The sequence below is a fragment of the Bufo gargarizans genome, chromosome 9, assembly GCF_014858855.1.
Source record: "Bufo gargarizans isolate SCDJY-AF-19 chromosome 9, ASM1485885v1, whole genome shotgun sequence".
NCBI lineage: Eukaryota > Metazoa > Chordata > Amphibia > Anura > Bufonidae > Bufo > Bufo gargarizans.
Genome location: NC_058088.1, coordinates 148,154,122 through 148,171,677, shown reverse-complemented (window position 1 = coordinate 148,171,677; position 17,556 = coordinate 148,154,122). Strand labels below are relative to the sequence as shown.

General features: G+C 42.2%; 1 protein-coding gene across 3 annotated transcripts in view; it reads right to left on the bottom strand.

The window, feature by feature from the left end:
* Positions 1 to 17,556, bottom strand: part of BTK (Bruton tyrosine kinase) — a 474,008-nt gene that overhangs the window by 233,004 nt on the left and 223,448 nt on the right. The window contains exon 1 of one of the 3 annotated variants that reach the window (XM_044306623.1): positions 5,666 to 5,689. The exons of the other annotated variants lie outside the window; for them this stretch is intronic. The gene's annotated coding sequence lies outside the window, so the exon portion shown is untranslated. Of the gene's footprint in view, positions 1 to 5,665; positions 5,690 to 17,556 lie in introns of those variants that run through there. 3 annotated transcript variants of the gene reach the window in all.

Below are 17,556 nucleotides of genomic sequence, written 5' to 3'. Positions count from 1 at the left end.
AACTCCTCGTGCAACCCTTCTGTTTTTTTTTTTAACTTACCTGAAGCCTCAGGAGGTTTGGGGTGGAAAATTGTTTGGGAACCTGGGAGCAATTGCACCAAACTTAGGCAAGTCCGTGAGGAGGGTGAACTTCACACCCTGCGAATCTGAGATTGGTAAGTGAGGAAAAAACAATTTTTATCTGGTACCTGCGGGGAGAGGTACCCCAACATGTGCTGGTAAGACGAACTTACGTGGTGATGAAACGGAAGAAAGGAACCTTGGAGGTGGCAGGCCAAGAACGTAAGAAAACGCTGAACACTACCAGGCGATGGAAGGACAACCTGAAAGAAAAAATACGAAAAACCGAGCGGCCTGAGCGTGTCAGGTAATGGTGAACATGACCTGGCGTGACCAAGCGTCCGAAGATCGCCGGGCCCTGAACGCGACCGAGAGCCGAGACGCGTCTGGAGACGAAGCCCCAACTGGCTGCCAGTGTGGAATTGACCAAAGTGGCAGGCAGTGAGGAAACATGACCCGTGCGTGATGGCAATGGCGAGCGACAGGCCCCGAACGAGACAGATGAAGGCGCCTGAGCTGACCGTGATAGGCGCCCCTGTGGGGAGGGAGAAAGATGCACAGGACAGTAAGGAAGGAAAGTGACTGGAAGTGAGGTGCCGACCCCAAGAATAAATCTGAAAAAGATGACCAGGTCACCAACCTGACTGACCAAAACGGGACATGAAAACACACGTAACAGGAGGGAGGACATGACGAAGGATTGACCAGTAAGAGGCCATGACGAGGACCTGAACGTATCAGGCAGAAAAAACCCGGAACAGAGAACCCGAACGTATCAGGCGGACGGACACGAACACGGAAACCTGAACGTATCAGGCAGACGGACATGAAAAACAGGATCCTGAACGTATCAGGCAGACGGACATGAAAAAAACGGGATCCTGAACGTATCAGGCAGACGGACATGAAAACGGAAACCTGAACGTATCAGGCAGACGGACACGAAGACGGAATCCTGAACGTGTCAGGTGGACGGACATGCAGACGGGAACCTGGATGTGACGGGCAAACAGGTACGAAAACGGAACCTGAGCGTGTCAGGCTGAAGGCCCACAGAAACAACCTGAACGTATCGGTCAGGAGGGTGCGGAGGCAATCCTGGACATTCGGAGACCTTGACCTATGAAAAAAACAGACCCCGGACATACCAGGCAACTGGACCTATGATGGAACTGAACGTATCAGGAGATTGGACAGGCAGTGGGCCTGGACGTGACAGGCGAAAGGACACGGAGAGAAACATGTTGGTGCAAGACAGGAAGAGAAAAAACCACATGGACGTGCCTGGAAGGACAAAAGATGGCGGCAAGGTGAACTAGAATGGAGCGGACATTTTCTTTGCCCGTGCCCGGGGCCCATGCCGCCCGGCCACGGCATCCCTGCGAGGTGCCTGCCCAGCTTGTTCTGACCTGGACATGTGACCCTGCGTGGAAAAACACCTGTGGGAGATGCCGTGGTGGAGGAACCGGGAGTGAGCGATGGTGTGCCCCCCGTATTGGAGCACCGTATGATGACATGGGGTGCCCCCCGTGTGCCCCCATGATGGAGCCCAGGGAACGTTGGTGGGGGAAGGCACCTCTCGTGGTTGGTGTGAGTTTGCTGCCGATGCGTTCCAGCGTGGAACGCACCAGGAAGGCAGTGGAGCTTCCGGGACTGCGCCTGCCGATGCGTTCCACCGTGGAACGCATCGGGGAGGTAGTGGATGGTGCGGGGCATGGTGCGCGGGCGAGCGCTGCAGCAAGGAGAAGCGCTGATGGTGGAAGCGGAGCCGGGGGTGCCCCCCGTGTGCCCCCATGATGGAGCCCAGGGAACGCTGGTGAGGGAAGGCACTTCTCATGATTGGTGTAAGGTTTAGCTGCCGATGCGTTCCAGCGTGGAACGCACCGGGAAGGCAGTGGAGCTTCCGGGACTGTGCCTGCCGATGCGTTCCACCGTGGAACGCATCGGGGAGGTGGTGGATGGTGCGGGGCCTGGTGCGCGGGCGAGTGCTGCAGCAAGGAGACGTGCTGATGGTGAAAGCGGAGCCGGAGGTAGGCGCCCGGGGATGCGGCGTGGCGGGGAAGCAGCTGAAGGCACTTACCAAACGAGAGACCGCCGCACGGGAGACACGCAGCCTCCGCCTCGTCGCTCAAGCCGGAACCGGAAGTCGCACTCGGATGACGTCGCCGTAATCCGAGAAGCACTGCACGATGCCGACACCAGAGGGAGGGCGTGAGCCGGCTAAATACCCTACGCCCCTCCAGCCTGCTATACATATATATATATATATACAGGGAGTGCAGAATTATTAGGCAAGTTGTATTTTTGAGGATTAATTTTATTATTGAACAACAACCATGTTCTCAATGAACCCAAAAAACTCATTAATATCAAAGCTGAATATTTTTGGAAGTAGTTTTTAGTTTGTTTTTAGTTTTAGCTATTTTAGGGGGATATCTGTGTGTGCAGGTGACTATTACTGTGCATAATTATTAGGCAACTTAACAAAAAACAAATATATACCCATTTCAATTATTTATTTTTACCAGTGAAACCAATATAACATCTCAACATTCACAAATATACATTTCTGACATTCAAAAACAAAACAAAAACAAATAAGTGACCAATATAGCCACCTTTCTTTGCAAGGACACTCAAAAGCCTGCCATCCATGGATTCTGTCAGTGTTTTGATCTGTTCACCATCAACATTGCGTGCAGCAGCAACCACAGCCTCCCAGACACTGTTCAGAGAGGTGTACTGTTTTCCCTCCTTGTAAATCTCACATTTGATGATGGACCACAGGTTCTCAATGGGGTTCAGATCAGGTGAACAAGGAGGCCATGTCATTAGATTTTCTTCTTTTATACCCTTTCTTGCCAGCCACGCTGTGGAGTACTTGGACGCGTGTGATGGAGCATTGTCCTGCATGAAAATCATGTTTTTCTTGAAGGATGCAGACTTCTTCCTGTACCACTGCTTGAAGAAGGTGTCTTCCAGAAACTGGCAGTAGGACTGGGAGTTGAGCTTGACTCCATCCTCAACCCGAAAAGGCCCCACAAGCTCATCTTTGATGATACCAGCCCAAACCAGTACTCCACCTCCACCTTGCTGGCGTCTGAGTCGGACTGGAGCTCTCTGCCCTTTACCGATCCAGCCACGGGCCCATCCATCTGGCCCATCAAGACTCACTCTCATTTCATCAGTCCATAAAACCTTAGAAAAATCAGTCTTGAGATATTTCTTGGCCCAGTCTTGACATTTCAGCTTGTGTGTCTTGTTCAGCGGTGGTCGTCTTTCAGCCTTTCTTACCTTGGCCATGTCTCTGAGTATTGCACACCTTGTGCTTTTGGGCACTCCAGTGATGTTGCAGCTCTGAAATATGGCCAAACTGGTGGCAAGTGGCATCTTGGCAGCTGCACGCTTGACTTTTCTCAGTTCATGGGCAGTTATTTTGCGCCTTGGTTTTTCCACACGCTTCTTGCGACCCTGTTGACTATTTTGAATGAAACGCTTGATTGTTCGATGATCACGCTTCAGAAGCTTTGCAATTTTAAGAGTGCTGCATCCCTCTGCAAGATATCTCACTATTTTTGACTTTTCTGAGCCTGTCAAGTCCTTCTTTTGACCCATTTTGCCAAAGGAAAGGAAGTTGCCTAATAATTATGCACACCTGATATAGGGTGTTGATGTCATTAGACCACACCCCTTCTCATTACAGAGATGCACATCACCTAATATGCTTAATTGGTAGTAGGCTTTCGAGCCTTTACAGCTTGGAGTAGGACAACATGCATAAAGAGGATGGTGTGGTCAAAATACTCATTTGCCTAATAATTCTGCACTCCCTGTATATATATATATATATATATATATATATACACACACACACACACACACACACATAAATTACCAAAAAAACATTCAACGGGTAGTGTTCTGCCCCGCAGGGTTAGAAAATGATTCTAGTTCATTCTGCCAGAGTCTTGATATTTCTCAAGTGTTTAATGTGGTTATAAGCATCATCTAGCTGTGTTAAGATGTATTACACTTTGTTTTTCTTGTTACAAAGACTACTGCATTGTGGGTTGTGCACTGCATTGTGGGAGTGAAAAGTGTCCTGAGAAAGAGAACCCTCCAGTCTCCAGGACTCATCAGCAGAGCTGTGCTTTTGCATCTCTCCTTCTTAAACTTCATCATCCTTGTAATAAAATATCTGGTGAGAGATCTACCTTTGTTTCAGGGATATTGTGTTATGCAGAGCTGTTCAGCTAGTTGTAATTGTTACTCAGGGAGTTGTTACTACTGTTAGCTAGACATGTAATCTTATGTACAGGCAGCCATTTTACCATATGCTTCTGTGTTAATGCAAATGTTATAGTAAATGCTATCTATACTTTATACTTATACATGCTATTTGTATTCTTGTAGTTTTACCAAACAATCCTGTTTTGCCAATCAACAATCCTGTTTTACCAATAAACAAATTAGACTACAAAGAACAGTCCTCTTATTTGGAAGACAGGAATGGTTTATGCTGAATGTCAGACTGCACACTGTGTAAACGTGTATGAAGACAGAACAGGTAGGGAGGGCGGTCCCAATAGTGATCAGTATGTCCCCATATTGTAAAAAACACAAAACAATATATAAAACTAATTATTCTATTTAATACATAAATAAATTAGTGGTTCAAGTGGTTGGGTGGAAAAACAAGCGAAAATAAACATAAAAACAATGTCTGGAGGTACCGGAACAATCACTCAAAAAAAGGGGGGGTCACGTGACCGGAGTTCAGATCATGTGACGTTAGAGGGCATCACATGGTGCACTGTAGTTTGGTAACAGGACGCTCTGGAGTCCAGGCCTGCGACTAAAGTGTATGGCCTTGGCCCGAGGTCCTCGGAAATAAGGAGGAGGGAATCTAGAGGGGCAGCCCCGGGGTAACGTCACCGGGGTAACCAGATGCTGGCTTTTATATAATGTACGAGCTGGCGTGATGGGAGTCGACCCTACTAAAATGAAATAGGAGGAATGTAGATCTTGAATATATAGGAAAGATAGGTGGATACAAAATGACTTGAATCAATGGAGTAGCTTGAAAATTTAGATAAAATTGTAATATAATAATAAAATTAATAAATTAAGAATAAATACAAAATGAATAATAAATGAAAAATGAATAAAAATGGGATGCTGGAATGAAGATGGATGAACATATAAAATGAAGATAGATGAATAAATAAAATGACGTGAGTGATACTGTAAATGAGTGGGATATCATGATGTCAGGATATCAAGTAAATGAATAAATAAATATGTGCAGACAGATCTTTAGAATGAGTTCTAATGGAACTAGGGATATACAAAATAATAAATAAAAAAAAGATATATATATATATATATATATATATATATATATATATATGTAATGGAATGCAGTGGATATAAATAAATTAATCATGAATGGAAAAAAATATATAAAAAATGATATGTATAAAAATAAAAAATTTGGATAAATATATAAATATTGATAAAAACTAATATGGAATCAGATCATATGAACATCTAATATGAATTGCATTAGAGTAGATCCCTCATATCCTATATATGCAGTTTTTACCTGATGAAGGGGAGAGATTTCCCAAAACACGTTGTGTATCTGCAATAAAGACTTCAACCTTCAGCAGTCTGGACCATGGCTGGTTTCTTGCGCTGTGGGAGAATCTATTGTTTCAGAAAGTTTTCATCTTCTTGGGGATTTCAGGCATCTCCAATAAGAAGATCTCCATCCATGGCTGCAGACCAACCGTCTTCTGGGATTCCAGTATACATCTTGGTGATCCCTATCTAGAGTTGTACCTACAGGTAGCACAACCATTCAAGGTGAGCCTTATCCTGGAATCTATATTTACCTGATTTATACGGTTGCCCTATGGTGCGCCTTTCTGTTTAGCACTTAGCAGCACAAATATCGCCTGTGGATCTGACAATGTACTTCATGACTGTTGCATTTTCATTTATAAAATAATCTAAAATTAAACCAAAGTTTTGAAAAATTCACAATTTTCAAAATTCTAATTTCTCTATTTTTAAGACAGATAGTAATACCTCTAAAATGATTATCAACATTTCCCACATGTCTGCTTTATGTTGGCCTAATTTTGCAAATGTCATTTAATTTTTTTATTAGAAGGCTTTGAATTTTAGAAGCAATTTTTTTAAGCACCAATTCAGTTATAAAGTGATTTTGGGGGGCTTATGTAATGGAAACTACCCATAAATGACCCGATTTTGGAAACTACACCCCTCAAATTATTCAAAACTGATGTTACAAACTTTGTTAACCGTTGAGGTGTTCCACAAGAATGAAAGGAAAATGGAAATTAAATGTCAAAATCTCATTATATATTACTCTGATTCTGCAGTTTACAGAAATACCCCATATGTGGCGGTAAACTGCTCTGCACGTGGCAGTGGTCAGAAGGAAAGCAGCGCCATATGGATTTTGGAGGCAGATTTTGCTAGATTAAGATTAATGCTTGATTGGTACCATTTTGGGGTACATAAGACTTTTTGCGAGGCAAGGTGTCCAGAAAATTGCACTTTTTAATGGGGTTCACCTGATGGGATGGATCATGTGATATTTTTATAGAGCCGGTCGATACGGACACGGCAATACCTAATATGTCAACTTTTCTCTTTTTTACCTATTTTTTTTTTTTTTAATTACTTTATTTTGGGAAAAGGACACTTTTTTTTACTTTAAACTTAATTTTAATATTTTTTGTAAAACGTTATTTTTGTTAAAAAAAATTCACATTTTTTTTTCCCACTCTGGGACTTCAACTTTTGGGGGTCTGCTCCCCTGTACAATACATTACAATACTTCTGTATTGTAATGCATTGACTTTAAGTGTATTACCAGTGTAATACACTTAAGCCTGCTTGCCTGTGAGATCCAGGGGGCTCACGCACCTGTCATGGCTGGCTCTATTCATTTACTACTTTGAAAAATCCGACAGCCACTATATATGTCTCCTGTTTACTTAGTGCATAACATAGTAACATAGTACTTAAGGCCGAAAAAAGACATTTGTCCATCCAGTTCGGCCTGTCATCCTGCAAGTTGATCCAGAGGAAGGCAAAAAAAAATAAAACTGTGAGGTAGAAGCCAATTTTCCCCACTTTAGGGGAATAAAAAATTCCTTCCCGACTCCAATCAGGCAATCAGAATAACTCCCTGGATCAACAACCCATCTCTACTAGCTATAGCCTGTAATATTATTACACTCCAGAAATACATCCAGGCTCCTTTTGAATTCCTTTATTGTACTCACCATCACCACCTCCTCAGGCAGAGAGTTAGATAGTCTCACTGCTCTTACCGTAAAGAATCCTCTTCTATGTTTGTGTACAAACCTTCTTGTCTCCAGACGCAGAGGATGTCCCCTCGTCACAGTCCTGGGGATAAATAGATGATGGGAGAGATCTCTGTACTGACCCCTGATATATTTATACATAGTAATTAGATCTCCCCTCAGTCGTCTTTTTTCTAAAGTGAATAACCCTAATTTTGATAATCTTTCAGGATACTGTAGTTGCCCCATTCCAGTTATTACTTTAGTTGCCCTCCTCTGGACCCTCTTCAGCTCTGCTATGTCTGCCTTGTTCACAGGAGCCCAGAACTGTACACAGTACTCCATGTGTGGTCTGACTAGTGATTTGTAAAGTGTTAGGACTATGTTCTTATCACGGGCATCTATGCCTCTTTTGATGCAACCCATTATCTTATTGGCCTTGGCAGCAGCTGCCTGACACTGGTTTTTGCAGCTTAGTGTGCTGTTTATAAAAATTCCTAGATCCATTTCCATGTCAGTGTTACAGAGTGCTTTACCATTTAGTATGTACGGGTGACTTGCATTATTCCTTGACTTTACATTTGTCAGTGTTAAACCTCATCTGCCACTTATCTGCCCAAGCCTCCAGTCTATCCAGATCGCTCTGTAGTAGTATACTGTCCTCTTCAGTGTTAATTACTTTACACAGTTTAGTGTCATCTGCGAAAATATATATTTTACTATGCAAGCCTTCTACAAGATCATTAATAAATATATTGAAGAGAATAGGGCCCAATACTGACCCCTGAGGTACTCCACTAGTGACAGTGACCCAATCTGAGTGTGTACCGTTAATGACCACCCTCTGTTTTCTATTACTGAGCCAGTTACTTACCCACATACAGACGTTTTCTCCCAGTCAGAGCATTCTCATTTTATATACTAACCTTTTATGTGGTACAGTGTCAAATGCTTTGGAGAAGTCCAGATATACAACATCCATTGATTCGCTGCTGTCAAGTCTAATGTACTATATGTAATTCAATGTACTTGCATTGAATTACTTTTTCTTTGAACTTTGGCTGAACAACTACAATCTCAGATATAACCAGCTATATATTAGAGGGACTTAAAGGGGTTATCCCACTAAGCGTTTTCATACTTACCTGCTGCCACCGCGCGTTCACTTCCTGGATTCTGGCTGGGGGCGGGCTTCATCTTGATTGAAGTCTTCTCCCGGCCGTGCCGCGCGCTGGACTGAATGCGCACGCCGCCGCGCATGCGCAATGGTGACTTATTCCTACAGAGCCGGCGTGCGCGTTCGCAGCTCTGTACTATTCTGGTTAGGAAGAAGTCACTGTCGCGCATGCGCGGCAGCGTGCGCGTTCAGAACAGCGAGCGGACCGGCCGGGAGAAAAGGAGTCGTCTTCTGGGCAAGCGCGACCTTCCGGCTTTTGGAGAAGAACAATGGTCGTAACCAGGGGAGACCGAGTCACAACAATCAGGTAAGTGGGTATGAATTTTATCCTAATCGGTGGGGATTTGTTAATAAAGTATATTTACAAAAATGATCACTGTTAAATCATTAACAGATTTAACAGTGATCATTATGATGGGATAACCCCTTTAATGCTCCTGCCACCTACAATAATTGTGGATCCATATAATTTTAGCTGCTGGGCCCGCAGCGTATCTGTGCCCTGGGATAAATTCTTGATGGACTGCATTTTTTTTTTACAAACCGGATTTCAAAAAAGTTGGGACACTAAACAAATTGTGAATAAAAACTGAATGCAATGATGTGGAGATGGCAAATGTCAATATTTTATTTGTAATAGAACGTAGATGACAGATCAAACGTTTAATCCGAGTAAATGTATAATTTTAAAGGAAAAATACGTTGATTCAAATTTTCACGGTGTCAACAAATCCCCAAAAAGTTGGGACAAGCAGCAATAAGAGGCTGGAAAAAGTAAATTTGAGCATAACAAAGAGCTGGAAGACCAATTAACACTAATTAGGTCAATTGGCAACATGATTGGGTATAAAAAGAGCTTCTCAGAGTGGCAGTGTCTCTCAGAAGCCAAGATGGGTAGAGGATCACCAATTCCCACAATGCTGCGCAGAAAGATAGTGGAGCAATATCAGAAAGGTGTTACCCAGCGAAAAATTGCAAAGACTTTGCATCTATCGTCATCAACTGTGCATAACATCATCCGAAGATTCAGAGAATCTGGAACAATCTCTGTGCGTAAGGGTCAAGGCCGTAAAACCATACTGGATGCCCGTGATCTCCGGGCCCTTAAACGACACTGCACCACAAACAGGAGTGCTACTGTGAAGGAAATCACAGAATGGGCTCAGGAATACTTCCAGAAACCATTGTCAGTGAACACAATCCACCGTGCCATCCGCCGTTGCCAGCTGAAACTCTACAGTGCAAAGAATAAGCCATTTCTAAGCAAGATCCAGCAAGCTCAGGCGTTTTCACTGGGCCAGGGATCATTTAAAATGGAGTGTGGCAAAATAGAAGACTGTTCTGTGGTCAGACGAGTCACGATTTGAAGTTCTTTTTGGAAATCTGGGACGCCATGTCACCCGGACCAAAGAGGACAAGGACAACCCAAGTTGTTATGAACGCTCAGTTCAGAAGCCTGCATCTCTGATGGTATGGGGTTGCATGAGTGCGTGTGGCATGGGCAGCTTGCATGTCTGGAAAGGCACCATCAATGCAGAAAAATATATTCAGGTTCTAGAACAACATATGCTCCCATCCAGACGTCATCTCTTTCAGGGAAGACCCTGCATTTTTCAACAAGATAATGCCAGACCACATTCTGCATCAATCACAACATCATGGCTGCGTAGGAGAAGGATACGGGTACTGAAATGGCCAGTCTGCAGTCCAGATCTTTAACCTATAGAGAACATTTGGCGCATCATAAAGAGGAAGGTGCAACAAAGAAGGCCCAAGACGATTGAACAGTTAGAGGCCTGTATTAGACAAGAATGGGAGAGCATTCCTATTTCTAAACTTGAGAAACTGGTCTCTTTTCTCAGTTTAAACTTTTGTTCCGTGATTTATGTTCTATTCTGAATAAAATATTAGAAGTTGGGACCTCCACATCATTGCATTCAGTTTTTATTCACGATTTGTATAGTGTCCCAACTTTTTGGGACTCCGGTTTGTATTTCTACTGTGTCATTTTAATTTTATTAGTGTTATGTATACCTACTATACATTTTCATGTGATTAAACATATTTTAAATATATGCTTGTAGCTCTCCACCACTATTAAACATATATACCTTTCTCCAGTATCTGAAGGCACCATATAAGTGCAGTAGCTCGGCATATTGCTCCCGCTTTTTTTCCCATTTACTTCCATCTTTCAGTTAGGTGAGCTATTCATCACTTTTATAAAAAATGATAGTACCCCTAGAAAAGACTTAAAATAATTTGACCACAGGCACATGTTAAACTAAGGTGTGTCCTGTAATTAGTATCACAGGTGTCTTCAAACTTGCAATCAATCAGTCTGCCTATTTGAAGGGTGAAAAGTAGCCACTGTGCTGTTTGGTATCATGGTGGGTACCACACTAAACATGGACCAAAGAAAGCTAATGAGAGAGCTCTCTCAGGAAATTAGAAAGAATGGCTCTTAGCTACTATTCTAGTGTTTTAGGTCATTATCTTGTTGGAGGGCTCATTACCTCAGACTGAGACCAAGCTTTCTGACACTGGGCAGCACATTTCGCTCCAGATTTCCTTGATACTCATAAGATTTCATTGTACTCTACACAGACTCAATACATCCTGTGTCAGACAGTTAGGCCTTGGCTAAGATAGTGATGTATTGTGCAATCTGACACTGATGTACCTTAACCTTGAAATTCACTTCTAATCTCTTTGGAAGCTGCTCTGGACTATTTGGTTACCTTTTTTTGGGATATAAATCCCTTCAATTTGTCAGCAATTTTCCTCTTTCGGCCACATCCAGGGAGGTTGGCTACAGTCCCGTAGACCTTAAACTTCTTAGGGCTCTTTCACACCTGCGTTCTTTTCTTCCGGCATAGAGTTCCGTCGTCGGGGCTCTATGCCGGAAGAATCCTGATCAGTTTTATCCTAATGCATTCTGAATGGATAGAAATCCATTCAGGATGCATCAGGATGTCTTCAGTTCCGGACCGGAACGTTTTTTGGCCGGAGAAAATACCGCAGCATGCTGCGCTTTTTGCACCAGCCAAAAATCCTGAAGACTTGCCGCAAGGCCCGATCCGGAATTAATGCCCATTGAAAGGCATTGATCCGGATCCGGTCTTAAGCTAAACGTTGTTTCGGCGCATTGCCGGATCCGACGTTTAGCTTTTTCTCAATGGTTACCATGGCTGCCGGGACGCTAAAGTCCTGGCAGCCATGGTAAAGTGTAGGGGGTAGCGGGGGAGCAGCATACTTACCGTCCGTGCGGCTCCCGGGCGCTCCAGAGTGACGTCAGGGCGCCCCAAGCGCATGGATCACGTGATCGCTGACGTCATTCTGGAGCGCCCTGGGAGCCGCACGGACTGTAAGTATACCGCTCCCCAGCTCCCCACTACTACTATGGCAACCAGGACTTTAATAGCGTCCTGGCTGCCATAGTAACACTGAACGCATTTTGAAGACGCATTTTGCTTTCAGTTCAATTGCGTTTTTCCGGATCCGGCGTGTAATTCCGGCAAGTGGAGTACACGCCGGATCCGGACAACGCAAGTGTGAAAGAGGCCTTAATAATATGTGCACTTGTAGTAATAGGAACATCAGCATGTTTGGAGATTTACAGCCTTTACCTTTAACAGGTTGCCTATAATTTTCTAATTTCGTGAGACAACTCTCTCCTTAGCACAGAGTCTACTTCTCACCCTTTAAATAAACAAACTGACTGATTACAAGTTTAAAGGCACCTGTGATGCTAATTAGTGGACACCCTTTAGTTTAACATGTCAAATGTATTTTCTGTGTGTATTATTGTGTTGAATCACAATTCAAAATCAATATTTAGTTGATTTTCAGTAAATTTGTATTTATTATAACCTTTGTCAGTTTCAAGTGTCCAAGGGTACCAACAATTTTGACCACATGTGTATATTTAGTTTGCTGTTTCCATATACTTAACTGATGGAGATTTGAGGATACAGATTCAGACTCACTGAAAAACATAGGTCTATAAAGGAAGAGGACCAAGCAGTGATTGGCTAACTCCAGTTATCAGTCCATTCCATGGATTGTAATTGTGCTATTTTATGAATGAAGCCATGCTAGAAAACTCATTACTTCAGTTTACTTATGTGTTCTGTGAATTTACAGTGCTGGAGCATATATAGAACGACAAGGATATATATGTTGAGTAAGCAAAAACTTGTAAAATGTTACCAGAATTTGGGTAGGAAGAGGGGAAAAAGGGGGAAAAAGGGATAAGAGAGATAGAGGATTACAAAGCGCCAGGGGAATACTCTAAGCGATGTAGTGGTGTGGAATTGGACACTAAGGCTGCACCCTACGTATTCGATTCAACCCAAAAGGGTGAACTGTGAATATAGAGCAAGATAAAACTTAACCACTTCAGATCTGCCTGTTGACTATAAACGTCCGGGTAGTGGTTGTTTATCTCAGAATGGACATTCTGAAACATCCATTCAAAGAACGTAGCTGCACGCTAATCGTGCAGCTGCTTTGTCAGGGGCCCGCTGTCAGTGACAACAGGGCACCCGAGGCAGAAGGCAGGGAGAGTTCCCAGGTGTCCCTGCTTTCTAGATCGCTGTATACACAGTGCTCATTGAGCGCTGTGTATACAGATCAGGAAGCGCTGGTCATGTGAGCTCAGGGGCAGGGAGAGTGCTGGAGCTGTTGGGTCTTTCAAGGACTTTTATCAGCCCTGCATTGAGGCTGTACAGTGCAGTATTCTGCTGTACAGCTTCTCTAGAGGCTGTATTTCCCCTGTAACTGGGGCTGCTATGTCAGCCCCAATTACAGGAGAAATCAATAGTGGAAAAAAAAAAAAGTGACGTTAAATGTACCACAGACGTCTTGTATGACATTATAAAAAAAAAAGTTTCACATGTAAAAAATAAATAAATTCCCCAATTACCATATTTTTCGCTCCTAAGACGCACCTAGGTTTTATAGGAGAACAATAAGAAAAAATATTTTCCATTACACCTCAGGTCAGATCAGCAATCAGACCCCCAATGTTAATCAGACCTCAGCTTACAGCCCCAATCAGACCCTCAATGTCAATCAGACCTCAGATCAGACCCCCAATACCTCAGTTCAACCCCCCAACCTTCAGCTATCAGCCCCCATATGACAGCCATCTATCAGCCCCCATATGTCAGCCATCAGCCCCTATACAGAAAAATACAGTAAGTAATAAAAAGTAATGTTAAAAATAGAAAAATAAAATAGACATATTTGGTATTGCCACGTCTGTGACGGCTGGCTCTATAGATATATCACATGATCTACCCTGTCCGATAAACACCATAAAAAAAATAATTAAAAAAATTAGTCAAAAAAAGCCATCACAAAAAGTGCAACACCAAGTGATTAAAAAGGCGTATGTCCCACAAAATGGTACCAATAAAACGGTCACCTCATCCCACAAAAAATGAGCCCCTACATAAGAAAGTCGCTTAAAAAAAAAAATATAGCTCTCAGAACATGGAGACATTAAAATTTGCTTCAAAACTGCTCTTATTGTGTTAAAGTGAAATAAATAAAAAAGTAGACATTATGTATTGCCGCGTCCGTTACAACCTGCTCTATAAAAATAACACATGACCTAACCCCTCAGGTGAACACCGTAAATAGAAATACAATAAAAACTGTGCCAAAAAGCTATTTTTTGTCACCTTACATCATAAAAATTGCAACACCAAGCAATCAAAAAGGAGCATGTCCCACAAAATAGTATCAATCAAACCGTCACCTCATCCCGCAAAAAATGAGAACCTACCTAAGACAATCAATTAGATCTCCCCTCAGTCGTCTTTTTTCTAAAGTGAATAACCCTATTTTGATAATCTTTCAGGGTAGTGTAGTTGCCCCATTCCAGTTATTACTTTAGTTGCCATCCTCTGGACCCTCTCCAGCTCTATGTCTGCCTTGTTTACAGGAGCCCAGAACTGTACACAGTACTCCATGTGTGGTCTGACTAGCGATTTGTAAAGTGGTAGGACTATGTTCTTATCACGGGAATCTATGCCCCTTCTGATGCAACCCATTATCTTGTTGGCCTTGGCAGCAGCTGCCTGACACTGGTTTTTGCAGCTTAGTTTGCTGTTTATTAAAATTCCTAGATCCTTTTCCATGTCAGTGTTACCGAGTGTTTTACCATTTAGTATATACGGGTGACTTGCATTTTTCCTTCCCATGTGCATAACTTTACATTTATCAGTGTTAAACCTCATCTGCCACTTATCTGCCCAAGCCTCCAATCTATCCAGATCCCTCTGCAGTAGTATACTGTCCTCATCAGTGTAAATTACTTTACACAGTTTAGTGTCATCTGCGAAAATTGATACTTTACTATGCAAGCCTTCGACAAGATCATTAATAAATATATTGAAGAGAATAGGGCCCAATACTGACCCCTGAGGTACCCCACTAGTGACAGTGACCCAATCTGAGTATTTACCGTTAATAACCACCCTCTGTTTTCTATCACTGAGCCAGTTACTTACCCACATACAGACATTTTCTCCCAGTCCGAGCATTCTCATTTTATATACTAACCTTTTATGTGGGACAGTGTCAAATGCTTTGGAGAAGTCCAGATATACGACATCCATTGATTCGCCGCTGTCAAGTCTAGAACTTACCTCCTCATAGAAACTGATTAAATTAGTCTGACATGACCGATCCCTCAAATGGTGCTCCTTTTCTTCTGCGCCCTGCCGTGTGCCCTTACATCAGTTTACCATGATATGTAGGATGTTTATGTAAACCGCAGAACCAGGGTTATAAATATTAAGTTTTGTTTGGCTGCAAACCCTAGATCTGTTATTGATTTAAAATGGAAAATCTGCCAAAAAAGTTAAATTTAGAAATGTAATCTCCATTTTCCTTTAACCCTTGTGGAACACCTAAACGTTTAACAAAGTTTGTGAAATCAGTTTTGAATAACTTGAGGGGTGTCATTTCTACAATGAGGTGATTTATGGGGGGTTTACACTATGTAAGCCACACAAAGTGACTTCAGACCTGAACTGGTCCTTTAAAAAGTGGGTTTTGGAAATTTTCCTAAAAAAATTAAGATTTGCTTCTAAAATTCTAAGCCTTGTAACATCCTAAAAAAATTAAATGACATTTACAAAATGATGCCAACATAAAGTAGACATATGGGGAATGTTAAGTAATACATATTTTATGAGGTATCACTTTCTGTTTTAAAAGCAGTGAAATTGAAATTTTGAAAATTGCGAATTTTTCAAAATTTTGGGTAATTTGGGGATTTTTTTTCATAAATAAAGGTGAAATATATTGACTCAAATTTATGACTATCATGCAGTACAATGTGTCATGAGAAAACAATCTCTGAATGGCTTGGATAAGTAAAAGTGTTATTAAAAGTTATTACCACATAACGTGATACGTCAGATTTGCAAAAAATGGCTCGGTCAGAAAGGCCCGGATGGGAAGTGGCTAAAAAGGAATATACAAAGAGCATATGAAGTGTGGGGGCGCCAAAGAAATTCCAATTCTAGGTGTGTTAGTTAGTGAAGAATTACATAGTAAAAGATAAAAAAAATACTTCTGAGTGAGGTAGATACTGGTTTTGAGACAGTATATTAAGCACTTATTGTACCAGAGAGGGGGGGTACGAGATAAACTCAATACACTCGTAACCTCATCTCCCTCGCCAAGATCACTTGACAGATATAATGGATTCCTTATCCCAGAGTGGTAAAACAGGGACCTCACAGGATGTAGCATCAAAAGGGTGCTTTATTCCAATTAAAATGAGCTTGATGCATTTCGGGGAAGTAAATAAATCCCCTTCTCCAGGAGCAAGATATACAAGCATACATACACATAAGAACTCACATATAAATAGGAAATTGCTTAGGAAGAGGTGGGCTTAGACGTGTGAGGTCACTTCCTGTGGCATATGCTGGCTAGAGGCAATTAAGTTTGGAAAGAAAAGAAAAGTGAGATCACTTCCTGTGGCATATGGCTAGAGGCAAGTAAGTTTGGAGAAAAAAAAGAGGTAACTTCCTTTGGCATATGCTCGCCAGAGGCAATTTAGTTTAGAAGAAGAAGAAGAAAAAAAAAATAGTGAGGACACTTCCTGTGCCATATGCTGGCCAGAGGTAAGTAAGTTTGAAAAAATAAATGAGAGGAAAATAATATATATATATATATATATATATATACAGGTCCTTCTAAAAAAATTTGCATATTATGATAAAGTTCATTATTTTCTGTAATGTACTGATAAACATTAGACTTTCATATATTTTAGATTCATTACACACAACTGAAGTAGTTCAAGCCTTTTATTTATTTTAATATTGATGATTTTGGCATACAGCTCATGAAAACCCAAATTTCCTATCTCAAAAAATTAGCAAAGAAAAGTGTTTTTAATAGAAAAAAAAGTCAACCTTCAAATAATTATGTTCAGTTATGCACTCAATACTTGGTCGGGAATCCTTTTGCAGAAATGACTGCTTCAATGCGGCGTGGCATGGAGGCAATCAGCCTGTGGCACTGCTGAGGTGTTATGGAGGCCCAGGATGCTTCGATAGCGGCCTTAAGCTCATCCAGAGTGTTGGGTCTTGCGTCTCTCAACTTTCTCTTCCCAATATCCCACAGATTCTCTATGGGGTTCAGGTCAGGAGAGTTGGCAGGCCAATTGAGCACAGTAATACCATGGTCAGTAAACCATTTACCAGTGGTTTTGGCACTGTGAGCAGGTGCCAGGTCGTGCTGAAAAATGAAATCTTCATCTCCATAAAGCTTTTCAACAGATGGAAGCATGAAGTGCTCCAAAATCTCCTGATAGCTAGCTGCATTGACCCTGCCCTTGATAAAACACAGTGGACCAACACCAGCAGCTGACATGGCACCCAAGACCATCACTGACTGTGGGTACTTGACGCTGGACTTCAGGCATTTTGGCATTTCCCTCTCCCC